The 25,000-nt window shown below is 37.1% G+C and overlaps 17 non-coding genes across 17 annotated transcripts; all 17 read right to left on the reverse strand.

Annotated features, from left to right (window-relative positions):
• Positions 1–384: 384 nt before the first annotated feature.
• LOC136182086 (5S ribosomal RNA) lies at positions 385–503 on the reverse strand. The gene has a single exon (XR_010668404.1). It is a non-coding gene; the product is annotated as a 5S ribosomal RNA (ribosomal RNA).
• Positions 504–1,903: 1,400 nt separating this feature from the next.
• On the reverse strand, positions 1,904–2,022 carry LOC136182087 (5S ribosomal RNA). The gene has a single exon (XR_010668405.1). It is a non-coding gene; the product is annotated as a 5S ribosomal RNA (ribosomal RNA).
• A 1,399-nt stretch (positions 2,023–3,421) lies between these two features.
• Positions 3,422–3,540, reverse strand: LOC136182088 (5S ribosomal RNA). Its single transcript, XR_010668406.1, has one exon. It is a non-coding gene; the product is annotated as a 5S ribosomal RNA (ribosomal RNA).
• A 1,399-nt stretch (positions 3,541–4,939) lies between these two features.
• Positions 4,940–5,058, reverse strand: LOC136181650 (5S ribosomal RNA). The gene has a single exon (XR_010667997.1). It is a non-coding gene; the product is annotated as a 5S ribosomal RNA (ribosomal RNA).
• Positions 5,059–6,457: 1,399 nt separating this feature from the next.
• On the reverse strand, positions 6,458–6,576 carry LOC136182089 (5S ribosomal RNA). Its single transcript, XR_010668407.1, has one exon. It is a non-coding gene; the product is annotated as a 5S ribosomal RNA (ribosomal RNA).
• Positions 6,577–7,975: 1,399 nt separating this feature from the next.
• On the reverse strand, positions 7,976–8,094 carry LOC136182090 (5S ribosomal RNA). The gene has a single exon (XR_010668408.1). It is a non-coding gene; the product is annotated as a 5S ribosomal RNA (ribosomal RNA).
• A 1,399-nt stretch (positions 8,095–9,493) lies between these two features.
• LOC136181651 (5S ribosomal RNA) lies at positions 9,494–9,612 on the reverse strand. The gene has a single exon (XR_010667998.1). It is a non-coding gene; the product is annotated as a 5S ribosomal RNA (ribosomal RNA).
• A 1,399-nt stretch (positions 9,613–11,011) lies between these two features.
• Positions 11,012–11,130, reverse strand: LOC136182091 (5S ribosomal RNA). Its single transcript, XR_010668409.1, has one exon. It is a non-coding gene; the product is annotated as a 5S ribosomal RNA (ribosomal RNA).
• Positions 11,131–12,529: 1,399 nt separating this feature from the next.
• Positions 12,530–12,648, reverse strand: LOC136181792 (5S ribosomal RNA). Its single transcript, XR_010668139.1, has one exon. It is a non-coding gene; the product is annotated as a 5S ribosomal RNA (ribosomal RNA).
• Positions 12,649–14,047: 1,399 nt separating this feature from the next.
• LOC136181409 (5S ribosomal RNA) lies at positions 14,048–14,166 on the reverse strand. Its single transcript, XR_010667757.1, has one exon. It is a non-coding gene; the product is annotated as a 5S ribosomal RNA (ribosomal RNA).
• Positions 14,167–15,565: 1,399 nt separating this feature from the next.
• LOC136182093 (5S ribosomal RNA) lies at positions 15,566–15,684 on the reverse strand. The gene has a single exon (XR_010668411.1). It is a non-coding gene; the product is annotated as a 5S ribosomal RNA (ribosomal RNA).
• A 1,399-nt stretch (positions 15,685–17,083) lies between these two features.
• Positions 17,084–17,202, reverse strand: LOC136182094 (5S ribosomal RNA). Its single transcript, XR_010668412.1, has one exon. It is a non-coding gene; the product is annotated as a 5S ribosomal RNA (ribosomal RNA).
• A 1,399-nt stretch (positions 17,203–18,601) lies between these two features.
• LOC136181832 (5S ribosomal RNA) lies at positions 18,602–18,720 on the reverse strand. The gene has a single exon (XR_010668178.1). It is a non-coding gene; the product is annotated as a 5S ribosomal RNA (ribosomal RNA).
• A 1,399-nt stretch (positions 18,721–20,119) lies between these two features.
• Positions 20,120–20,238, reverse strand: LOC136181508 (5S ribosomal RNA). The gene has a single exon (XR_010667855.1). It is a non-coding gene; the product is annotated as a 5S ribosomal RNA (ribosomal RNA).
• A 1,399-nt stretch (positions 20,239–21,637) lies between these two features.
• Positions 21,638–21,756, reverse strand: LOC136182095 (5S ribosomal RNA). The gene has a single exon (XR_010668413.1). It is a non-coding gene; the product is annotated as a 5S ribosomal RNA (ribosomal RNA).
• Positions 21,757–23,155: 1,399 nt separating this feature from the next.
• On the reverse strand, positions 23,156–23,274 carry LOC136181509 (5S ribosomal RNA). The gene has a single exon (XR_010667856.1). It is a non-coding gene; the product is annotated as a 5S ribosomal RNA (ribosomal RNA).
• Positions 23,275–24,673: 1,399 nt separating this feature from the next.
• On the reverse strand, positions 24,674–24,792 carry LOC136182096 (5S ribosomal RNA). The gene has a single exon (XR_010668414.1). It is a non-coding gene; the product is annotated as a 5S ribosomal RNA (ribosomal RNA).
• Between the last annotated feature and the right edge of the window lie 208 nt (positions 24,793–25,000).

Genomic DNA, 25,000 nt, shown 5'->3' on the forward strand with positions numbered 1-25,000 from the left:
TGTAAATGTTTATTATTGATGTGAAAACATTTATAATGATGGTGAATATTTCCAGTTGAATCAAATGTATAATATGGCTACCAGAGTGTTGTGGGGAAGTAAAGAGTAACCTAAGTACAAGTAATTAAAATATGTTAATGCAGTAGTCCTTACGTAAGTAGGCTACATGTACTTTTTGAATGTAAAACTGAACTTTGAAAACAGCCTCCAGAGAGCGTAATATGTATTAATACTCACTGAAAACATTGATGAAAATTGCAACAAAAAAAGAGAGGACAGACTGCCAAATAAAATCATGTTTCATTTTCCACTGGCCTGTTTCTCTCAGTCCTTTCTCCACTAGTGAGGCAACAGCGCCCTCTTCTGGCTAAAGGAGGTATTAAAAGCTTACAGCACCTGGTATTCCCAGGCGGTCTCCCATCCAAGTACTAACCAGGCCCGACCCTGCTTAGCTTCCGAGATCGGACGAGATCGGGCGTGTTCAGGGTGGTATGGCCGTAAGCGAATGAACAGGTTGTTAAAGGGTTATTTATACATACTTAGGTTTAAAGTAACACCTCGCCAAAATTAGAGCAAGTGACTATGACCTAGTTGATTTTATTACTTTTCTACTCAAACGTGTGGGCCTATGGATAGACTTACACTTAATCTTACTAGATTCAGCAATACTTTGACGCTGGGAGTTAACTAAAGACTTGCAGCTTGTTTTTAAGACTTGTTTCACGACTTGCGGGCAAACTGAACGTTCAAACGTCTGATAAACACATTGAACAAACCGATTCCGTGAAGATTAACTTCCCTCTTTCAAAACTGGCCTGGTTAGTACTTGGATGGGAGACCGCCTGGGAATCCCAGGTGCTGTAAGCTTTTAATACCTGCTTCAGCCAGCAGGGGACGCTGTAACCTCCTGCTATGCACTGCAGTTCTTTTTTTATTTGTCTATCATTGCTTCTACTTTCCTACAAAGTAGCTTACACTGAATTTTGATTGGGGATCATCTATAGCATATATAGGGACTGATTGTAATAATTATGAATTTTCATATAATTAGTAAGTGTTCCTTTGTGATTCCTAATGGAGGATTGTTTTTTTTAATGATTAGTTACAATGGAGAATGTGAGGGGATCAAATATGTATGCCCCACAGGGTTATGATTTCTACATGAAACATTGCAATGGCTGATTTATTCATTTGTCATTCAAGATTACCTCAAAACAAGTAAGTGGTGATAAAAACATAATTTCGAGTTGTCCCTTGTATCTTAATCAATCACTGCTTAGGCTACTATAATAATCCTAAATCTTGTGTGCCTTAATGCAACATTTAAACTTATTTCTGCTGTTCACTGTTCACAAGTTTGCAGGATTGAAAACCTTAATAAATCCACAGTAAAAGTGACGATGCGAAATGGTCAACTTCTGAAAAATCGTCAATTGATTGATAAGTAAGCATCACTTGTTTGCAGGTTTTTTTTAAATTCAATCTTAATAGTAATCATTTATAATAATTCCTGATTTGGTGTAAATGTTTATTATTGATGTGAAAACATTTATAATGATGGTGAATATTTCCAGTTGAATCAAATGTATAATATGGCTACCAGAGTGTTGTGGGGAAGTAAAGAGTAACCTAAGTACAAGTAATTAAAATATGTTAATGCAGTAGTCCTTACGTAAGTAGGCTACATGTACTTTTTGAATGTAAAACTGAACTTTGAAAACAGCCTCCAGAGAGCGTAATATGTATTAATACTCACTGAAAACATTGATGAAAATTGCAACAAAAAAAAAGAGGACAGACTGCCAAATAAAATCATGTTTCATTTTCCACTGGCCTGTTTCTCTCAGTCCTTTCTCCACTAGTGAGGCAACAGCGCCCTCTTCTGGCTAAAGCAGGTATTAAAAGCTTACAGCACCTGGTATTCCCAGGCGGTCTCCCATCCAAGTACTAACCAGGCCCGACCCTGCTTAGCTTCCGAGATCGGACGAGATCGGGCGTGTTCAGGGTGGTATGGCCGTAAGCGAATGAACAGGTTGTTAAAGGGTTATTTATACATACTTAGGTTTAAAGTAACACCTCGCCAAAATTAGAGCAAGTGACTATGACCTAGTTGATTTTATTACTTTTCTACTCAAACGTGTGGGCCTATGGATAGACTTACACTTAATCTTACTAGATTCAGCAATACTTTGACGCTGGGAGTTAACTAAAGACTTGCAGCTTGTTTTTAAGACTTGTTTCACGACTTGCGGGCAAACTGAACGTTCAAACGTCTGATAAACACATTGAACAAACCGATTCCGTGAAGATTAACTTCCCTCTTTCAAAACTGGCCTGGTTAGTACTTGGATGGGAGACCGCCTGGGAATCCCAGGTGCTGTAAGCTTTTAATACCTGCTTCAGCCAGCAGGGCACGCTGTAACCTCCTGCTATGCACTGCAGTTCTTTTTTTATTTGTCTATCATTGCTTCTACTTTCCTACAAAGTAGCTTACACTGAATTTTGATTGGGGATCATCTATAGCATATATAGGGACTGATTGTAATAATTATGAATTTTCATATAATTAGTAAGTGTTCCTTTGTGATTCCTAATGGAGGATTGTTTTTTTAATGATTAGTTACAATGGAGAATGTGAGGGGATCAAATATGTATGCCCCACAGGGTTATGATTTCTACATGAAACATTGCAATGGCTGATTTATTCATTTGTCATTCAAGATTACCTCAAAACAAGTAAGTGGTGATAAAAACATAATTTCGAGTTGTCCCTTGTATCTTAATCAATCACTGCTTAGGCTACTATAATAATCCTAAATCTTGTGTGCCTTAATGCAACATTTAAACTTATTTCTGCTGTTCACTGTTCACAAGTTTGCAGGATTGAAAACCTTAATAAATCCACAGTAAAAGTGACGATGCGAAATGGTCAACTTCTGAAAAATCGTCAATTGATTGATAAGTAAGCATCACTTGTTTGCAGGTTTTTTTTAAATTCAATCTTAATAGTAATCATTTATAATAATTCCTGATTTGGTGTAAATGTTTATTATTGATGTGAAAACATTTATAATGATGGTGAATATTTCCAGTTGAATCAAATGTATAATATGGCTACCAGAGTGTTGTGGGGAAGTAAAGAGTAACCTAAGTACAAGTAATTAAAATATGTTAATGCAGTAGTCCTTACGTAAGTAGGCTACATGTACTTTTTGAATGTAAAACTGAACTTTGAAAACAGCCTCCAGAGAGCGTAATATGTATTAATACTCACTGAAAACATTGATGAAAATTGCAACAAAAAAAAAGAGGACAGACTGCCAAATAAAATCATGTTTCATTTTCCACTGGCCTGTTTCTCTCAGTCCTTTCTCCACTAGTGAGGCAACAGCGCCCTCTTCTGGCTAAAGGAGGTATTAAAAGCTTACAGCACCTGGTATTCCCAGGCGGTCTCCCATCCAAGTACTAACCAGGCCCGACCCTGCTTAGCTTCCGAGATCGGACGAGATCGGGCGTGTTCAGGGTGGTATGGCCGTAAGCGAATGAACAGGTTGTTAAAGGGTTATTTATACATACTTAGGTTTAAAGTAACACCTCGCCAAAATTAGAGCAAGTGACTATGACCTAGTTGATTTTATTACTTTTCTACTCAAACGTGTGGGCCTATGGATAGACTTACACTTAATCTTACTAGATTCAGCAATACTTTGACGCTGGGAGTTAACTAAAGACTTGCAGCTTGTTTTTAAGACTTGTTTCACGACTTGCGGGCAAACTGAACGTTCAAACGTCTGATAAACACATTGAACAAACCGATTCCGTGAAGATTAACTTCCCTCTTTCAAAACTGGCCTGGTTAGTACTTGGATGGGAGACCGCCTGGGAATCCCAGGTGCTGTAAGCTTTTAATACCTGCTTCAGCCAGCAGGGGACGCTGTAACCTCCTGCTATGCACTGCAGTTCTTTTTTTATTTGTCTATCATTGCTTCTACTTTCCTACAAAGTAGCTTACACTGAATTTTGATTGGGGATCATCTATAGCATATATAGGGACTGATTGTAATAATTATGAATTTTCATATAATTAGTAAGTGTTCCTTTGTGATTCCTAATGGAGGATTGTTTTTTTAATGATTAGTTACAATGGAGAATGTGAGGGGATCAAATATGTATGCCCCACAGGGTTATGATTTCTACATGAAACATTGCAATGGCTGATTTATTCATTTGTCATTCAAGATTACCTCAAAACAAGTAAGTGGTGATAAAAACATAATTTCGAGTTGTCCCTTGTATCTTAATCAATCACTGCTTAGGCTACTATAATAATCCTAAATCTTGTGTGCCTTAATGCAACATTTAAACTTATTTCTGCTGTTCACTGTTCACAAGTTTGCAGGATTGAAAACCTTAATAAATCCACAGTAAAAGTGACGATGCGAAATGGTCAACTTCTGAAAAATCGTCAATTGATTGATAAGTAAGCATCACTTGTTTGCAGGTTTTTTTTAAATTCAATCTTAATAGTAATCATTTATAATAATTCCTGATTTGGTGTAAATGTTTATTATTGATGTGAAAACATTTATAATGATGGTGAATATTTCCAGTTGAATCAAATGTATAATATGGCTACCAGAGTGTTGTGGGGAAGTAAAGAGTAACCTAAGTACAAGTAATTAAAATATGTTAATGCAGTAGTCCTTACGTAAGTAGGCTACATGTACTTTTTGAATGTAAAACTGAACTTTGAAAACAGCCTCCAGAGAGCATAATATGTATTAATACTCACTGAAAACATTGATGAAAATTGCAACAAAAAAAAAGAGGACAGACTGCCAAATAAAATCATGTTTCATTTTCCACTGGCCTGTTTCTCTCAGTCCTTTCTCCACTAGTGAGGCAACAGCGCCCTCTTCTGGCTAAAGGAGGTATTAAAAGCTTACAGCACCTGGTATTCCCAGGCGGTCTCCCATCCAAGTACTAACCAGGCCCGACCCTGCTTAGCTTCTGAGATCGGACGAGATCGGGCGTGTTCAGGGTGGTATGGCCGTAAGCGAATGAACAGGTTGTTAAAGGGTTATTTATACATACTTAGGTTTAAAGTAACACCTCGCCAAAATTAGAGCAAGTGACTATGACCTAGTTGATTTTATTACTTTTCTACTCAAACGTGTGGGCCTATGGATAGACTTACACTTAATCTTACTAGATTCAGCAATACTTTGACGCTGGGAGTTAACTAAAGACTTGCAGCTTGTTTTTAAGACTTGTTTCACGACTTGCGGGCAAACTGAACGTTCAAACGTCTGATAAACACATTGAACAAACCGATTCCGTGAAGATTAACTTCCCTCTTTCAAAACTGGCCTGGTTAGTACTTGGATGGGAGACCGCCTGGGAATCCCAGGTGCTGTAAGCTTTTAATACCTGCTTCAGCCAGCAGGGGGCGCTGTAACCTCCTGCTATGCACTGCAGTTCTTTTTTTATTTGTCTATCATTGCTTCTACTTTCCTACAAAGTAGCTTACACTGAATTTTGATTGGGGATCATCTATAGCATATATAGGGACTGATTGTAATAATTATGAATTTTCATATAATTAGTAAGTGTTCCTTTGTGATTCCTAATGGAGGATTGTTTTTTTAATGATTAGTTACAATGGAGAATGTGAGGGGATCAAATATGTATGCCCCACAGGGTTATGATTTCTACATGAAACATTGCAATGGCTGATTTATTCATTTGTCATTCAAGATTACCTCAAAACAAGTAAGTGGTGATAAAAACATAATTTCGAGTTGTCCCTTGTATCTTAATCAATCACTGCTTAGGCTACTATAATAATCCTAAATCTTGTGTGCCTTAATGCAACATTTAAACTTATTTCTGCTGTTCACTGTTCACAAGTTTGCAGGATTGAAAACCTTAATAAATCCACAGTAAAAGTGACGATGCGAAATGGTCAACTTCTGAAAAATCGTCAATTGATTGATAAGTAAGCATCACTTGTTTACAGGTTTTTTTTAAATTCAATCTTAATAGTAATCATTTATAATAATTCCTGATTTGGTGTAAATGTTTATTATTGATGTGAAAACATTTATAATGATGGTGAATATTTCCAGTTGAATCAAATGTATAATATGGCTACCAGAGTGTTGTGGGGAAGTAAAGAGTAACCTAAGTACAAGTAATTAAAATATGTTAATGCAGTAGTCCTTACGTAAGTAGGCTACATGTACTTTTTGAATGTAAAACTGAACTTTGAAAACAGCCTCCAGAGAGCGTAATATGTATTAATACTCACTGAAAACATTGATGAAAATTGCAACAAAAAAAAAGAGGACAGACTGCCAAATAAAATCATGTTTCATTTTCCACTGGCCTGTTTCTCTCAGTCCTTTCTCCACTAGTGAGGCAACAGCGCCCTCTTCTGGCTAAAGGAGGTATTAAAAGCTTACAGCACCTGGTATTCCCAGGCGGTCTCCCATCCAAGTACTAACCAGGCCCGACCCTGCTTAGCTTCCGAGATCGGACGAGATCGGGCGTGTTCAGGGTGGTATGGCCGTAAGCGAATGAACAGGTTGTTAAAGGGTTATTTATACATACTTAGGTTTAAAGTAACACCTCGCCAAAATTAGAGCAAGTGACTATGACCTAGTTGATTTTATTACTTTTCTACTCAAACGTGTGGGCCTATGGATAGACTTACACTTAATCTTACTAGATTCAGCAATACTTTGACGCTGGGAGTTAACTAAAGACTTGCAGCTTGTTTTTAAGACTTGTTTCACGACTTGCGGGCAAACTGAACGTTCAAACGTCTGATAAACACATTGAACAAACCGATTCCGTGAAGATTAACTTCCCTCTTTCAAAACTGGCCTGGTTAGTACTTGGATGGGAGACCGCCTGGGAATCCCAGGTGCTGTAAGCTTTTAATACCTGCTTCAGCCAGCAGGGGACGCTGTAACCTCCTGCTATGCACTGCAGTTCTTTTTTTATTTGTCTATCATTGCTTCTACTTTCCTACAAAGTAGCTTACACTGAATTTTGATTGGGGATCATCTATAGCATATATAGGGACTGATTGTAATAATTATGAATTTTCATATAATTAGTAAGTGTTCCTTTGTGATTCCTAATGGAGGATTGTTTTTTTAATGATTAGTTACAATGGAGAATGTGAGGGGATCAAATATGTATGCCCCACAGGGTTATGATTTCTACATGAAACATTGCAATGGCTGATTTATTCATTTGTCATTCAAGATTACCTCAAAACAAGTAAGTGGTGATAAAAACATAATTTCGAGTTGTCCCTTGTATCTTAATCAATCACTGCTTAGGCTACTATAATAATCCTAAATCTTGTGTGCCTTAATGCAACATTTAAACTTATTTCTGCTGTTCACTGTTCACAAGTTTGCAGGATTGAAAACCTTAATAAATCCACAGTAAAAGTGACGATGCGAAATGGTCAACTTCTGAAAAATCGTCAATTGATTGATAAGTAAGCATCACTTGTTTGCAGGTTTTTTTTAAATTCAATCTTAATAGTAATCATTTATAATAATTCCTGATTTGGTGTAAATGTTTATTATTGATGTGAAAACATTTATAATGATGGTGAATATTTCCAGTTGAATCAAATGTATAATATGGCTACCAGAGTGTTGTGGGGAAGTAAAGAGTAACCTAAGTACAAGTAATTAAAATATGTTAATGCAGTAGTCCTTACGTAAGTAGGCTACATGTACTTTTTGAATGTAAAACTGAACTTTGAAAACAGCCTCCAGAGAGCGTAATATGTATTAATACTCACTGAAAACATTGATGAAAATTGCAACAAAAAAAAAGAGGACAGACTGCCAAATAAAATCATGTTTCATTTTCCACTGGCCTGTTTCTCTCAGTCCTTTCTCCACTAGTGAGGCAACAGCGCCCTCTTCTGGCTAAAGGAGGTATTAAAAGCTTACAGCACCTGGTATTCCCAGGCGGTCTCCCATCCAAGTACTAACCAGGCCCGACCCTGCTTAGCTTCCGAGATCGGACGAGATCGGGCGTGTTCAGGGTGGTATGGCCGTAAGCGAATGAACAGGTTGTTAAAGGGTTATTTATACATACTTAGGTTTAAAGTAACACCTCGCCAAAATTAGAGCAAGTGACTATGACCTAGTTGATTTTATTACTTTTCTACTCAAACGTGTGGGCCTATGGATAGACTTACACTTAATCTTACTAGATTCAGCAATACTTTGACGCTGGGAGTTAACTAAAGACTTGCAGCTTGTTTTTAAGACTTGTTTCACGACTTGCGGGCAAACTGAACGTTCAAACGTCTGATAAACACATTGAACAAACCGATTCCGTGAAGATTAACTTCCCTCTTTCAAAACTGGCCTGGTTAGTACTTGGATGGGAGACCGCCTGGGAATCCCAGGTGCTGTAAGCTTTTAATACCTGCTTCAGCCAGCAGGGGACGCTGTAACCTCCTGCTATGCACTGCAGTTCTTTTTTTATTTGTCTATCATTGCTTCTACTTTCCTACAAAGTAGCTTACACTGAATTTTGATTGGGGATCATCTATAGCATATATAGGGACTGATTGTAATAATTATGAATTTTCATATAATTAGTAAGTGTTCCTTTGTGATTCCTAATGGAGGATTGTTTTTTTAATGATTAGTTACAATGGAGAATGTGAGGGGATCAAATATGTATGCCCCACAGGGTTATGATTTCTACATGAAACATTGCAATGGCTGATTTATTCATTTGTCATTCAAGATTACCTCAAAACAAGTAAGTGGTGATAAAAACATAATTTCGAGTTGTCCCTTGTATCTTAATCAATCACTGCTTAGGCTACTATAATAATCCTAAATCTTGTGTGCCTTAATGCAACATTTAAACTTATTTCTGCTGTTCACTGTTCACAAGTTTGCAGGATTGAAAACCTTAATAAATCCACAGTAAAAGTGACGATGCGAAATGGTCAACTTCTGAAAAATCGTCAATTGATTGATAAGTAAGCATCACTTGTTTGCAGGTTTTTTTTAAATTCAATCTTAATAGTAATCATTTATAATAATTCCTGATTTGGTGTAAATGTTTATTATTGATGTGAAAACATTTATAATGATGGTGAATATTTCCAGTTGAATCAAATGTATAATATGGCTACCAGAGTGTTGTGGGGAAGTAAAGAGTAACCTAAGTACAAGTAATTAAAATATGTTAATGCAGTAGTCCTTACGTAAGTAGGCTACATGTACTTTTTGAATGTAAAACTGAACTTTGAAAACAGCCTCCAGAGAGCATAATATGTATTAATACTCACTGAAAACATTGATGAAAATTGCAACAAAAAAAAAGAGGACAGACTGCCAAATAAAATCATGTTTCATTTTCCACTGGCCTGTTTCTCTCAGTCCTTTCTCCACTAGTGAGGCAACAGCGCCCTCTTCTGGCTAAAGGAGGTATTAAAAGCTTACAGCACCTGGTATTCCCAGGCGGTCTCCCATCCAAGTACTAACCAGGCCCGACCCTGCTTAGCTTCTGAGATCGGACGAGATCGGGCGTGTTCAGGGTGGTATGGCCGTAAGCGAATGAACAGGTTGTTAAAGGGTTATTTATACATACTTAGGTTTAAAGTAACACCTCGCCAAAATTAGAGCAAGTGACTATGACCTAGTTGATTTTATTACTTTTCTACTCAAACGTGTGGGCCTATGGATAGACTTACACTTAATCTTACTAGATTCAGCAATACTTTGACGCTGGGAGTTAACTAAAGACTTGCAGCTTGTTTTTAAGACTTGTTTCACGACTTGCGGGCAAACTGAACGTTCAAACGTCTGATAAACACATTGAACAAACCGATTCCGTGAAGATTAACTTCCCTCTTTCAAAACTGGCCTGGTTAGTACTTGGATGGGAGACCGCCTGGGAATCCCAGGTGCTGTAAGCTTTTAATACCTGCTTCAGCCAGCAGGGGGCGCTGTAACCTCCTGCTATGCACTGCAGTTCTTTTTTTATTTGTCTATCATTGCTTCTACTTTCCTACAAAGTAGCTTACACTGAATTTTGATTGGGGATCATCTATAGCATATATAGGGACTGATTGTAATAATTATGAATTTTCATATAATTAGTAAGTGTTCCTTTGTGATTCCTAATGGAGGATTGTTTTTTTAATGATTAGTTACAATGGAGAATGTGAGGGGATCAAATATGTATGCCCCACAGGGTTATGATTTCTACATGAAACATTGCAATGGCTGATTTATTCATTTGTCATTCAAGATTACCTCAAAACAAGTAAGTGGTGATAAAAACATAATTTCGAGTTGTCCCTTGTATCTTAATCAATCACTGCTTAGGCTACTATAATAATCCTAAATCTTGTGTGCCTTAATGCAACATTTAAACTTATTTCTGCTGTTCACTGTTCACAAGTTTGCAGGATTGAAAACCTTAATAAATCCACAGTAAAAGTGACGATGCGAAATGGTCAACTTCTGAAAAATCGTCAATTGATTGATAAGTAAGCATCACTTGTTTACAGGTTTTTTTTAAATTCAATCTTAATAGTAATCATTTATAATAATTCCTGATTTGGTGTAAATGTTTATTATTGATGTGAAAACATTTATAATGATGGTGAATATTTCCAGTTGAATCAAATGTATAATATGGCTACCAGAGTGTTGTGGGGAAGTAAAGAGTAACCTAAGTACAAGTAATTAAAATATGTTAATGCAGTAGTCCTTACGTAAGTAGGCTACATGTACTTTTTGAATGTAAAACTGAACTTTGAAAACAGCCTCCAGAGAGCGTAATATGTATTAATACTCACTGAAAACATTGATGAAAATTGCAACAAAAAAAAAGAGGACAGACTGCCAAATAAAATCATGTTTCATTTTCCACTGGCCTGTTTCTCTCAGTCCTTTCTCCACTAGTGAGGCAACAGCGCCCTCTTCTGGCTAAAGGAGGTATTAAAAGCTTACAGCACCTGGTATTCCCAGGCGGTCTCCCATCCAAGTACTAACCAGGCCCGACCCTGCTTAGCTTCCGAGATCGGACGAGATCGGGCGTGTTCAGGGTGGTATGGCCGTAAGCGAATGAACAGGTTGTTAAAGGGTTATTTATACATACTTAGGTTTAAAGTAACACCTCGCCAAAATTAGAGCAAGTGACTATGACCTAGTTGATTTTATTACTTTTCTACTCAAACGTGTGGGCCTATGGATAGACTTACACTTAATCTTACTAGATTCAGCAATACTTTGACGCTGGGAGTTAACTAAAGACTTGCAGCTTGTTTTTAAGACTTGTTTCACGACTTGCGGGCAAACTGAACGTTCAAACGTCTGATAAACACATTGAACAAACCGATTCCGTGAAGATTAACTTCCCTCTTTCAAAACTGGCCTGGTTAGTACTTGGATGGGAGACCGCCTGGGAATCCCAGGTGCTGTAAGCTTTTAATACCTGCTTCAGCCAGCAGGGGACGCTGTAACCTCCTGCTATGCACTGCAGTTCTTTTTTTATTTGTCTATCATTGCTTCTACTTTCCTACAAAGTAGCTTACACTGAATTTTGATTGGGGATCATCTATAGCATATATAGGGACTGATTGTAATAATTATGAATTTTCATATAATTAGTAAGTGTTCCTTTGTGATTCCTAATGGAGGATTGTTTTTTTAATGATTAGTTACAATGGAGAATGTGAGGGGATCAAATATGTATGCCCCACAGGGTTATGATTTCTACATGAAACATTGCAATGGCTGATTTATTCATTTGTCATTCAAGATTACCTCAAAACAAGTAAGTGGTGATAAAAACATAATTTCGAGTTGTCCCTTGTATCTTAATCAATCACTGCTTAGGCTACTATAATAATCCTAAATCTTGTGTGCCTTAATGCAACATTTAAACTTATTTCTGCTGTTCACTGTTCACAAGTTTGCAGGATTGAAAACCTTAATAAATCCACAGTAAAAGTGACGATGCGAAATGGTCAACTTCTGAAAAATCGTCAATTGATTGATAAGTAAGCATCACTTGTTTGCAGGTTTTTTTTAAATTCAATCTTAATAGTAATCATTTATAATAATTCCTGATTTGGTGTAAATGTTTATTATTGATGTGAAAACATTTATAATGATGGTGAATATTTCCAGTTGAATCAAATGTATAATATGGCTACCAGAGTGTTGTGGGGAAGTAAAGAGTAACCTAAGTACAAGTAATTAAAATATGTTAATGCAGTAGTCCTTACGTAAGTAGGCTACATGTACTTTTTGAATGTAAAACTGAACTTTGAAAACAGCCTCCAGAGAGCGTAATATGTATTAATACTCACTGAAAACATTGATGAAAATTGCAACAAAAAAAAAGAGGACAGACTGCCAAATAAAATCATGTTTCATTTTCCACTGGCCTGTTTCTCTCAGTCCTTTCTCCACTAGTGAGGCAACAGCGCCCTCTTCTGGCTAAAGGAGGTATTAAAAGCTTACAGCACCTGGTATTCCCAGGCGGTCTCCCATCCAAGTACTAACCAGGCCCGACCCTGCTTAGCTTCCGAGATCGGACAAGATCGGGCGTGTTCAGGGTGGTATGGACGTAAGCGAATGAACAGGTTGTTAAAGGGTTATTTATACATACTTAGGTTTAAAGTAACACCTCGCCAAAATTAGAGCAAGTGACTATGACCTAGTTGATTTTATTACTTTTCTACTCAAACGTGTGGGCCTATGGATAGACTTACACTTAATCTTACTAGATTCAGCAATACTTTGACGCTGGGAGTTAACTAAAGACTTGCAGCTTGTTTTTAAGACTTGTTTCACGACTTGCGGGCAAACTGAACGTTCAAACGTCTGATAAACACATTGAACAAACCGATTCCGTGAAGATTAACTTCCCTCTTTCAAAACTGGCCTGGTTAGTACTTGGATGGGAGACCGCCTGGGAATCCCAGGTGCTGTAAGCTTTTAATACCTGCTTCAGCCAGCAGGGGACGCTGTAACCTCCTGCTATGCACTGCAGTTCTTTTTTTATTTGTCTATCATTGCTTCTACTTTCCTACAAAGTAGCTTACACTGAATTTTGATTGGGGATCATCTATAGCATATATAGGGACTGATTGTAATAATTATGAATTTTCATATAATTAGTAAGTGTTCCTTTGTGATTCCTAATGGAGGATTGTTTTTTTAATGATTAGTTACAATGGAGAATGTGAGGGGATCAAATATGTATGCCCCACAGGGTTATGATTTCTACATGAAACATTGCAATGGCTGATTTATTCATTTGTCATTCAAGATTACCTCAAAACAAGTAAGTGGTGATAAAAACATAATTTCGAGTTGTCCCTTGTATCTTAATCAATCACTGCTTAGGCTACTATAATAATCCTAAATCTTGTGTGCCTTAATGCAACATTTAAACTTATTTCTGCTGTTCACTGTTCACAAGTTTGCAGGATTGAAAACCTTAATAAATCCACAGTAAAAGTGACGATGCGAAATGGTCAACTTCTGAAAAATCGTCAATTGATTGATAAGTAAGCATCACTTGTTTGCAGGTTTTTTTTAAATTCAATCTTAATAGTAATCATTTATAATAATTCCTGATTTGGTGTAAATGTTTATTATTGATGTGAAAACATTTATAATGATGGTGAATATTTCCAGTTGAATCAAATGTATAATATGGCTACCAGAGTGTTGTGGGGAAGTAAAGAGTAACCTAAGTACAAGTAATTAAAATATGTTAATGCAGTAGTCCTTACGTAAGTAGGCTACATGTACTTTTTGAATGTAAAACTGAACTTTGAAAACAGCCTCCAGAGAGCGTAATATGTATTAATACTCACTGAAAACATTGATGAAAATTGCAACAAAAAAAAAGAGGACAGACTGCCAAATAAAATCATGTTTCATTTTCCACTGGCCTGTTTCTCTCAGTCCTTTCTCCACTAGTGAGGCAACAGCGCCCTCTTCTGGCTAAAGGAGGTATTAAAAGCTTACAGCACCGGGTATTCCCAGGCGGTCTCCCATCCAAGTACTAACCAGGCCCGACCCTGCTTAGCGTCCGAGATCGGACGAGATCGGGTGTGTTCAGGGTGGTATGGCCGTAAGCGAATGAACAGGTTGTTAAAGGGTTATTTATACATACTTAGGTTTAAAGTAACACCTCGCCAAAATTAGAGCAAGTGACTATGACCTAGTTGATTTTATTACTTTTCTACTCAAACGTGTGGGCCTATGGATAGACTTACACTTAATCTTACTAGATTCAGCAATACTTTGACGCTGGGAGTTAACTAAAGACTTGCAGCTTGTTTTTAAGACTTGTTTCACGACTTGCGGGCAAACTGAACGTTCAAACGTCTGATAAACACATTGAACAAACCGATTCCGTGAAGATTAACTTCCCTCTTTCAAAACTGGCCTGGTTAGTACTTGGATGGGAGACCGCCTGGGAATCCCAGGTGCTGTAAGCTTTTAATACCTGCTTCAGCCAGCAGGGGACGCTGTAACCTCCTGCTATGCACTGCAGTTCTTTTTTTATTTGTCTATCATTGCTTCTACTTTCCTACAAAGTAGCTTACACTGAATTTTGATTGGGGATCATCTATAGCATATATAGGGACTGATTGTAATAATTATGAATTTTCATATAATTAGTAAGTGTTCCTTTGTGATTCCTAATGGAGGATTGTTTTTTTAATGATTAGTTACAATGGAGAATGTGAGGGGATCAAATATGTATGCCCCACAGGGTTATGATTTCTACATGAAACATTGCAATGGCTGATTTATTCATTTGTCATTCAAGATTACCTCAAAACAAGTAAGTGGTGATAAAAACATAATTTCGAGTTGTCCCTTGTATCTTAATCAATCACTGCTTAGGCTACTATAATAATCCTAAATCTTGTGTGCCTTAATGCAACATTTAAACTTATTTCTGCTGTTCACTGTTCACAAGTTTGCAGGATTGAAAACCTTAATAAATCCACAGTAAAAGTGACGATGCGAAATGGTCAACTTCTGAAAAATCGTCAATTGATTGATAAGTAAGCATCACTTGTTTACAGGTTTTTTTTAAATTCAATCTTAATAGTAATCATTTATAATAATTCCTGATTTGGTGTAAATGTTTATTATTGATGTGAAAACATTTATAATGATGGTGAATATTTCCAGTTGAATCAAATGTATAATATGGCTACCAGAGTGTTGTGGGGAAGTAAAGAGTAACCTAAGTACAAGTAATTAAAATATGTTAATGCAGTAGTCCTTACGTAAGTAGGCTACATGTACTTTTTGAATGTAAAACTGAACTTTGAAAACAGCCTCCAGAGAGCGTAATATGTATTAATACTCACTGAAAACATTGATGAAAATTGCAACAAAAAAAAAGAGGACAGACTGCCAAATAAAATCATGTTTCATTTTCCACTGGCCTGTTTCTCTCAGTCCTTTCTCCACTAGTGAGGCAACAGCGCCCTCTTCTGGCTAAAGGAGGTATTAAAAGCTTACAGCACCTGGTATTCCCAGGCGGTCTCCCATCCAAGTACTAACCAGGCCCGACCCTGCTTAGCTTCCGAGATCGGACGAGATCGGGCGTGTTCAGGGTGGTATGGCCGTAAGCGAATGAACAGGTTGTTAAAGGGTTATTTATACATACTTAGGTTTAAAGTAACACCTCGCCAAAATTAGAGCAAGTGACTATGACCTAGTTGATTTTATTACTTTTCTACTCAAACGTGTGGGCCTATGGATAGACTTACACTTAATCTTACTAGATTCAGCAATACTTTGACGCTGGGAGTTAACTAAAGACTTGCAGCTTGTTTTTAAGACTTGTTTCACGACTTGCGGGCAAACTGAACGTTCAAACGTCTGATAAACACATTGAACAAACCGATTCCGTGAAGATTAACTTCCCTCTTTCAAAACTGGCCTGGTTAGTACTTGGATGGGAGACCGCCTGGGAATCCCAGGTGCTGTAAGCTTTTAATACCTGCTTCAGCCAGCAGGGGACGCTGTAACCTCCTGCTATGCACTGCAGTTCTTTTTTTATTTGTCTATCATTGCTTCTACTTTCCTACAAAGTAGCTTACACTGAATTTTGATTGGGGATCATCTATAGCATATATAGGGACTGATTGTAATAATTATGAATTTTCATATAATTAGTAAGTGTTCCTTTGTGATTCCTAATGGAGGATTGTTTTTTTAATGATTAGTTACAATGGAGAATGTGAGGGGATCAAATATGTATGCCCCACAGGGTTATGATTTCTACATGAAACATTGCAATGGCTGATTTATTCATTTGTCATTCAAGATTACCTCAAAACAAGTAAGTGGTGATAAAAACATAATTTCGAGTTGTCCCTTGTATCTTAATCAATCACTGCTTAGGCTACTATAATAATCCTAAATCTTGTGTGCCTTAATGCAACATTTAAACTTATTTCTGCTGTTCACTGTTCACAAGTTTGCAGGATTGAAAACCTTAATAAATCCACAGTAAAAGTGACGATGCGAAATGGTCAACTTCTGAAAAATCGTCAATTGATTGATAAGTAAGCATCACTTGTTTGCAGGTTTTTTTTAAATTCAATCTTAATAGTAATCATTTATAATAATTCCTGATTTGGTGTAAATGTTTATTATTGATGTGAAAACATTTATAATGATGGTGAATATTTCCAGTTGAATCAAATGTATAATATGGCTACCAGAGTGTTGTGGGGAAGTAAAGAGTAACCTAAGTACAAGTAATTAAAATATGTTAATGCAGTAGTCCTTACGTAAGTAGGCTACATGTACTTTTTGAATGTAAAACTGAACTTTGAAAACAGCCTCCAGAGAGCGTAATATGTATTAATACTCACTGAAAACATTGATGAAAATTGCAACAAAAAAAAAGAGGAGAGACTGCCAAATAAAATCATGTTTCATTTTCCACTGGCCTGTTTCTCTCAGTCCTTTCTCCACTAGTGAGGCAACAGCGCCCTCTTCTGGCTAAAGGAGGTATTAAAAGCTTACAGCACCTGGTATTCCCAGGCGGTCTCCCATCCAAGTACTAACCAGGCCCGACCCTGCTTAGCTTCCGAGATCGGACGAGATCGGGCGTGTTCAGGGTGGTATGGCCGTAAGCGAATGAACAGGTTGTTAAAGGGTTATTTATACATACTTAGGTTTAAAGTAACACCTCGCCAAAATTAGAGCAAGTGACTATGACCTAGTTGATTTTATTACTTTTCTACTCAAACGTGTGGGCCTATGGATAGACTTACACTTAATCTTACTAGATTCAGCAATACTTTGACGCTGGGAGTTAACTAAAGACTTGCAGCTTGTTTTTAAGACTTGTTTCACGACTTGCGGGCAAACTGAACGTTCAAACGTCTGATAAACACATTGAACAAACCGATTCCGTGAAGATTAACTTCCCTCTTTCAAAACTGGCCTGGTTAGTACTTGGATGGGAGACCGCCTGGGAATCCCAGGTGCTGTAAGCTTTTAATACCTGCTTCAGCCAGCAGGGGACGCTGTAACCTCCTGCTATGCACTGCAGTTCTTTTTTTATTTGTCTATGATTGCTTCTACTTTCCTACAAAGTAGCTTACACTGAATTTTGATTGGGGATCATCTATAGCATATATAGGGACTGATTGTAATAATTATGAATTTTCATATAATTAGTAAGTGTTCCTTTGTGATTCCTAATGGAGGATTGTTTTTTTAATGATTAGTTACAATGGAGAATGTGAGGGGATCAAATATGTATGCCCCACAGGGTTATGATTTCTACATGAAACATTGCAATGGCTGATTTATTCATTTGTCATTCAAGATTACCTCAAAACAAGTAAGTGGTGATAAAAACATAATTTCGAGTTGTCCCTTGTATCTTAATCAATCACTGCTTAGGCTACTATAATAATCCTAAATCTTGTGTGCCTTAATGCAACATTTAAACTTATTTCTGCTGTTCACTGTTCACAAGTTTGCAGGATTGAAAACCTTAATAAATCCACAGTAAAAGTGACGATGCGAAATGGTCAACTTCTGAAAAATCGTCAATTGATTGATAAGTAAGCATCACTTGTTTGCAGGTTTTTTTTAAATTCAATCTTAATAGTAATCATTTATAATAATTCCTGATTTGGTGTAAATGTTTATTATTGATGTGAAAACATTTATAATGATGGTGAATATTTCCAGTTGAATCAAATGTATAATATGGCTACCAGAGTGTTGTGGGGAAGTAAAGAGTAACCTAAGTACAAGTAATTAAAATATGTTAATGCAGTAGTCCTTACGTAAGTAGGCTACATGTACTTTTTGAATGTAAAACTGAACTTTGAAAACAGCCTCCAGAGAGCGTAATATGTATTAATACTCACTGAAAACATTGATGAAAATTGCAACAAAAAAAAAGAGGACAGACTGCCAAATAAAATCATGTTTCATTTTCCACTGGCCTGTTTCTCTCAGTCCTTTCTCCACTAGTGAGGCAACAGCGCCCTCTTCTGGCTAAAGGAGGTATTAAAAGCTTACAGCACCTGGTATTCCCAGGCGGTCTCCCATCCAAGTACTAACCAGGCCCGACCCTGCTTAGCTTCCGAGATCGGACAAGATCGGGCGTGTTCAGGGTGGTATGGACGTAAGTGAATGAACAGGTTGTTAAAGGGTTATTTATACATACTTAGGTTTAAAGTAACACCTCGCCAAAATTAGAGCAAGTGACTATGACCTAGTTGATTTTATTACTTTTCTACTCAAACGTGTGGGCCTATGGATAGACTTACACTTAATCTTACTAGATTCAGCAATACTTTGACGCTGGGAGTTAACTAAAGACTTGCAGCTTGTTTTTAAGACTTGTTTCACGACTTGCGGGCAAACTGAACGTTCAAACGTCTGATAAACACATTGAACAAACCGATTCCGTGAAGATTAACTTCCCTCTTTCAAAACTGGCCTGGTTAGTACTTGGATGGGAGACCGCCTGGGAATCCCAGGTGCTGTAAGCTTTTAATACCTGCTTCAGCCAGCAGGGCACGCTGTAACCTCCTGCTATGCACTGCAGTTCTTTTTTTATTTGTCTATCATTGCTTCTACTTTCCTACAAAGTAGCTTACACTGAATTTTGATTGGGGATCATCTATAGCATATATAGGGACTGATTGTAATAATTATGAATTTTCATATAATTAGTAAGTGTTCCTTTGTGATTCCTAATGGAGGATTGTTTTTTTAATGATTAGTTACAATGGAGAATGTGAGGGGATCAAATATGTATGCCCCACAGGGTTATGATTTCTACATGAAACATTGCAATGGCTGATTTATTCATTTGTCATTCAAGATTACCTCAAAACAAGTAAGTGGTGATAAAAACATAATTTCGAGTTGTCCCTTGTATCTTAATCAATCACTGCTTAGGCTACTATAATAATCCTAAATCTTGTGTGCCTTAATGCAACATTTAAACTTATTTCTGCTGTTCACTGTTCACAAGTTTGCAGGATTGAAAACCTTAATAAATCCACAGTAAAAGTGACGATGCGAAATGGTCAACTTCTGAAAAATCGTCAATTGATTGATAAGTAAGCATCACTTGTTTGCAGGTTTTTTTTAAATTCAATCTTAATAGTAATCATTTATAATAATTCCTGATTTGGTGTAAATGTTTATTATTGATGTGAAAACATTTATAATGATGGTGAATATTTCCAGTTGAATCAAATGTATAATATGGCTACCAGAGTGTTGTGGGGAAGTAAAGAGTAACCTAAGTACAAGTAATTAAAATATGTTAATGCAGTAGTCCTTACGTAAGTAGGCTACATGTACTTTTTGAATGTAAAACTGAACTTTGAAAACAGCCTCCAGAGAGCGTAATATGTATTAATACTCACTGAAAACATTGATGAAAATTGCAACAAAAAAAAAGAGGACAGACTGCCAAATAAAATCATGTTTCATTTTCCACTGGCCTGTTTCTCTCAGTCCTTTCTCCACTAGTGAGGCAACAGCGCCCTCTTCTGGCTAAAGGAGGTATTAAAAGCTTACAGCACCTGGTATTCCCAGGCGGTCTCCCATCCAAGTACTAACCAGGCCCGACCCTGCTTAGCGTCCGAGATCGGACGAGATCGGGCGTGTTCAGGGTGGTATGGCCGTAAGCGAATGAACAGGTTGTTAAAGGGTTATTTATACATACTTAGGTTTAAAGTAACACCTCGCCAAAATTAGAGCAAGTGACTATGACCTAGTTGATTTTATTACTTTTCTACTCAAACGTGTGGGCCTATGGATAGACTTACACTTAATCTTACTAGATTCAGCAATACTTTGACGCTGGGAGTTAACTAAAGACTTGCAGCTTGTTTTTAAGACTTGTTTCACGACTTGCGGGCAAACTGAACGTTCAAACGTCTGATAAACACATTGAACAAACCGATTCCGTGAAGATTAACTTCCCTCTTTCAAAACTGGCCTGGTTAGTACTTGGATGGGAGACCGCCTGGGAATCCCAGGTGCTGTAAGCTTTTAATACCTGCTTCAGCCAGCAGGGGACGCTGTAACCTCCTGCTATGCACTGCAGTTCTTTTTTTATTTGTCTATCATTGCTTCTACTTTCCTACAAAGTAGCTTACACTGAATTTTGATTGGGGATCATCTATAGCATATATAGGGACTGATTGTAATAATTATGAATTTTCATATAATTAGTAAGTGTTCCTTTGTGATTCCTAATGGAGGATTGTTTTTTTAATGATTAGTTACAATGGAGAATGTGAGGGGATCAAATATGTATGCCCCACAGGGTTATGATTTCTACATGAAACATTGCAATGGCTGATTTATTCATTTGTCATTCAAGATTACCTCAAAACAAGTAAGTGGTGATAAAAACATAATTTCGAGTTGTCCCTTGTATCTTAATCAATCACTGCTTAGGCTACTATAATAATCCTAAATCTTGTGTGCCTTAATGCAACATTTAAACTTATTTCTGCTGTTCACTGTTCACAAGTTTGCAGGATTGAAAACCTTAATAAATCCACAGTAAAAGTGACGATGCGAAATGGTCAACTTCTGAAAAATCGTCAATTGATTGATAAGTAAGCATCACTTGTTTGCAGGTTTTTTTTAAATTCAATCTTAATAGTAATCATTTATAATAATTCCTGATTTGGTGTAAATGTTTATTATTGATGTGAAAACATTTATAATGATGGTGAATATTTCCAGTTGAATCAAATGTATAATATGGCTACCAGAGTGTTGTGGGGAAGTAAAGAGTAACCTAAGTACAAGTAATTAAAATATGTTAATGCAGTAGTCCTTACGTAAGTAGGCTACATGTACTTTTTGAATGTAAAACTGAACTTTGAAAACAGCCTCCAGAGAGCGTAATATGTATTAATACTCACTGAAAACATTGATGAAAATTGCAACAAAAAAAAAGAGGAGAGACTGCCAAATAAAATCATGTTTCATTTTCCACTGGCCTGTTTCTCTCAGTCCTTTCTCCACTAGTGAGGCAACAGCGCCCTCTTCTGGCTAAAGGAGGTATTAAAAGCTTACAGCACCTGGTATTCCCAGGCGGTCTCCCATCCAAGTACTAACCAGGCCCGACCCTGCTTAGCTTCCGAGATCGGACGAGATCGGGCGTGTTCAGGGTGGTATGGCCGTAAGCGAATGAACAGGTTGTTAAAGGGTTATTTATACATACTTAGGTTTAAAGTAACACCTCGCCAAAATTAGAGCAAGTGACTATGACCTAGTTGATTTTATTACTTTTCTACTCAAACGTGTGGGCCTATGGATAGACTTACACTTAATCTTACTAGATTCAGCAATACTTTGACGCTGGGAGTTAACTAAAGACTTGCAGCTTGTTTTTAAGACTTGTTTCACGACTTGCGGGCAAACTGAACGTTCAAACGTCTGATAAACACATTGAACAAACCGATTCCGTGAAGATTAACTTCCCTCTTTCAAAACTGGCCTGGTTAGTACTTGGATGGGAGACCGCCTGGGAATCCCAGGTGCTGTAAGCTTTTAATACCTGCTTCAGCCAGCAGGGCACGCTGTAACCTCCTGCTATGCACTGCAGTTCTTTTTTTATTTGTCTATCATTGCTTCTACTTTCCTACAAAGTAGCTTACACTGAATTTTGATTGGGGATCATCTATAGCATATATAGGGACTGATTGTAATAATTATGAATTTTCATATAATTAGTAAGTGTTCCTTTGTGATTCCTAATGGAGGATTGTTTTTTTAATGATTAGTTACAATGGAGAATGTGAGGGGATCAAATATGTATGCCCCACAGGGTTATGATTTCTACATGAAACATTGCAATGGCTGATTTATTCATTTGTCATTCAAGATTACCTCAAAACAAGTAAGTGGTGATAAAAACATAATTTCGAGTTGTCCCTTGTATCTTAATCAATCACTGCTTAGGCTACTATAATAATCCTAAATCTTGTGTGCCTTAATGCAACATTTAAACTTATTTCTGCTGTTCACTGTTCACAAGTTTGCAGGATTGAAAACCTTAATAAATCCACAGTAAAAGTGACGATGCGAAATGGTCAACTTCTGAAAAATCGTCAATTGATTGATAAGTAAGCATCACTTGTTTGCAGGTTTTTTTTAAATTCAATCTTAATAGTAATCATTTATAATAATTCCTGATTTGGTGTAAATGTTTATTATTGATGTGAAAACATTTATAATGATGGTGAATATTTCCAGTTGAATCAAATGTATAATATGGCTACCAGAGTGTTGTGGGGAAGTAAAGAGTAACCTAAGTACAAGTAATTAAAATATGTTAATGCAGTAGTCCTTACGTAAGTAGGCTACATGTACTTTTTGAATGTAAAACTGAACTTTGAAAACAGCCTCCAGAGAGCGTAATATGTATTAATACTCACTGAAAACATTGATGAAAATTGCAACAAAAAAAAAGAGGACAGACTGCCAAATAAAATCATGTTTCATTTTCCACTGGCCTGTTTCTCTCAGTCCTTTCTCCACTAGTGAGGCAACAGCGCCCTCTTCTGGCTAAAGGAGGTATTAAAAGCTTACAGCACCTGGTATTCCCAGGCGGTCTCCCATCCAAGTACTAACCAGGCCCGACCCTGCTTAGCGTCCGAGATCGGACGAGATCGGGCGTGTTCAGGGTGGTATGGCCGTAAGCGAATGAACAGGTTGTTAAAGGGTTATTTATACATACTTAGGTTTAAAGTAACACCTCGCCAAAATTAGAGCAAGTGACTATGACCTAGTTGATTTTATTACTTTTCTACTCAAACGTGTGGGCCTATGGATAGACTTACACTTAATCTTACTAGATTCAGCAATACTTTGACGCTGGGAGTTAACTAAAGACTTGCAGCTTGTTTTTAAGACTTGTTTCACGACTTGCGGGCAAACTGAACGTTCAAACGTCTGATAAACACATTGAACAAACCGATTCCGTGAAGATTAACTTCCCTCTTTCAAAACTGGCCTGGTTAGTACTTGGATGGGAGACCGCCTGGGAATCCCAGGTGCTGTAAGCTTTTAATACCTGCTTCAGCCAGCAGGGGACGCTGTAACCTCCTGCTATGCACTGCAGTTCTTTTTTTATTTGTCTATCATTGCTTCTACTTTCCTACAAAGTAGCTTACACTGAATTTTGATTGGGGATCATCTATAGCATATATAGGGACTGATTGTAATAATTATGAATTTTCATATAATTAGTAAGTGTTCCTTTGTGATTCCTAATGGAGGATTGTTTTTTTAATGATTAGTTACAATGGAGAATGTGAGGGGATCAAATATGTATGCCCCACAGGGTTATGATTTCTACATGAAACATTGCAATGGCTGATTTATTCATTTGTCATTCAAGATTACCTCAAAACAAGTAAGTGGTGATAAAAACATAATTTCGAGTTGTCCCTTGTATCTTAATCAATCACTGCTTAGGCTACTATAATAATCCTAAATCTTGTGTGCCTTAATGCAACATTTAAACTTATTTCTGCTGTTCACTGTTCACAAGTTTGCAGGATTGAAAACCTTAATAAATCCACAGTAAAAGTGACGATGCGAAATGGTCAACTTCTGAAAAATCGTCAATTGATTGATAAGTAAGCATCACTTGTTTGCAGGTTTTTTTTAAATTCAATCTTAATAGTAATCATTTATAATAATTCCTGATTTGGTGTAAATGTTTATTATTGATGTGAAAACATTTATAATGATGGTGAATATTTCCAGTTGAATCAAATGTATAATATGGCTACCAGAGTGTTGTGGGGAAGTAAAGAGTAACCTAAGTACAAGTAATTAAAATATGTTAATGCAGTAGTCCTTACGTAAGTAGGCTACATGTACTTTTTGAATGTAAAACTGAACTTTGAAAACAGCCTCCAGAGAGCGTAATATGTATTAATACTCACTGAAAACATTGATGAAAATTGCAACAAAAAAAAAGAGGAGAGACTGCCAAATAAAATCATGTTTCATTTTCCACTGGCCTGTTTCTCTCAGTCCTTTCTCCACTAGTGAGGCAACAGCGCCCTCTTCTGGCTAAAGGAGGTATTAAAAGCTTACAGCACCTGGTATTCCCAGGCGGTCTCCCATCCAAGTACTAACCAGGCCCGACCCTGCTTAGCTTCCGAGATCGGACGAGATCGGGCGTGTTCAGGGTGGTATGGCCGTAAGCGAATGAACAGGTTGTTAAAGGGTTATTTATACATACTTAGGTTTAAAGTAACACCTCGCCAAAATTAGAGCAAGTGACTATGACCTAGTTGATTTTATTACTTTTCTACTCAAACGTGTGGGCCTATGGATAGACTTACACTTAATCTTACTAGATTCAGCAATACTTTGACGCTGGGAGTTAACTAAAGACTTGCAGCTTGTTTTTA

The sequence above is a fragment of the Labrus bergylta genome, chromosome 13 (assembly GCF_963930695.1).
Source record: "Labrus bergylta chromosome 13, fLabBer1.1, whole genome shotgun sequence".
NCBI lineage: Eukaryota > Metazoa > Chordata > Actinopteri > Labriformes > Labridae > Labrus > Labrus bergylta.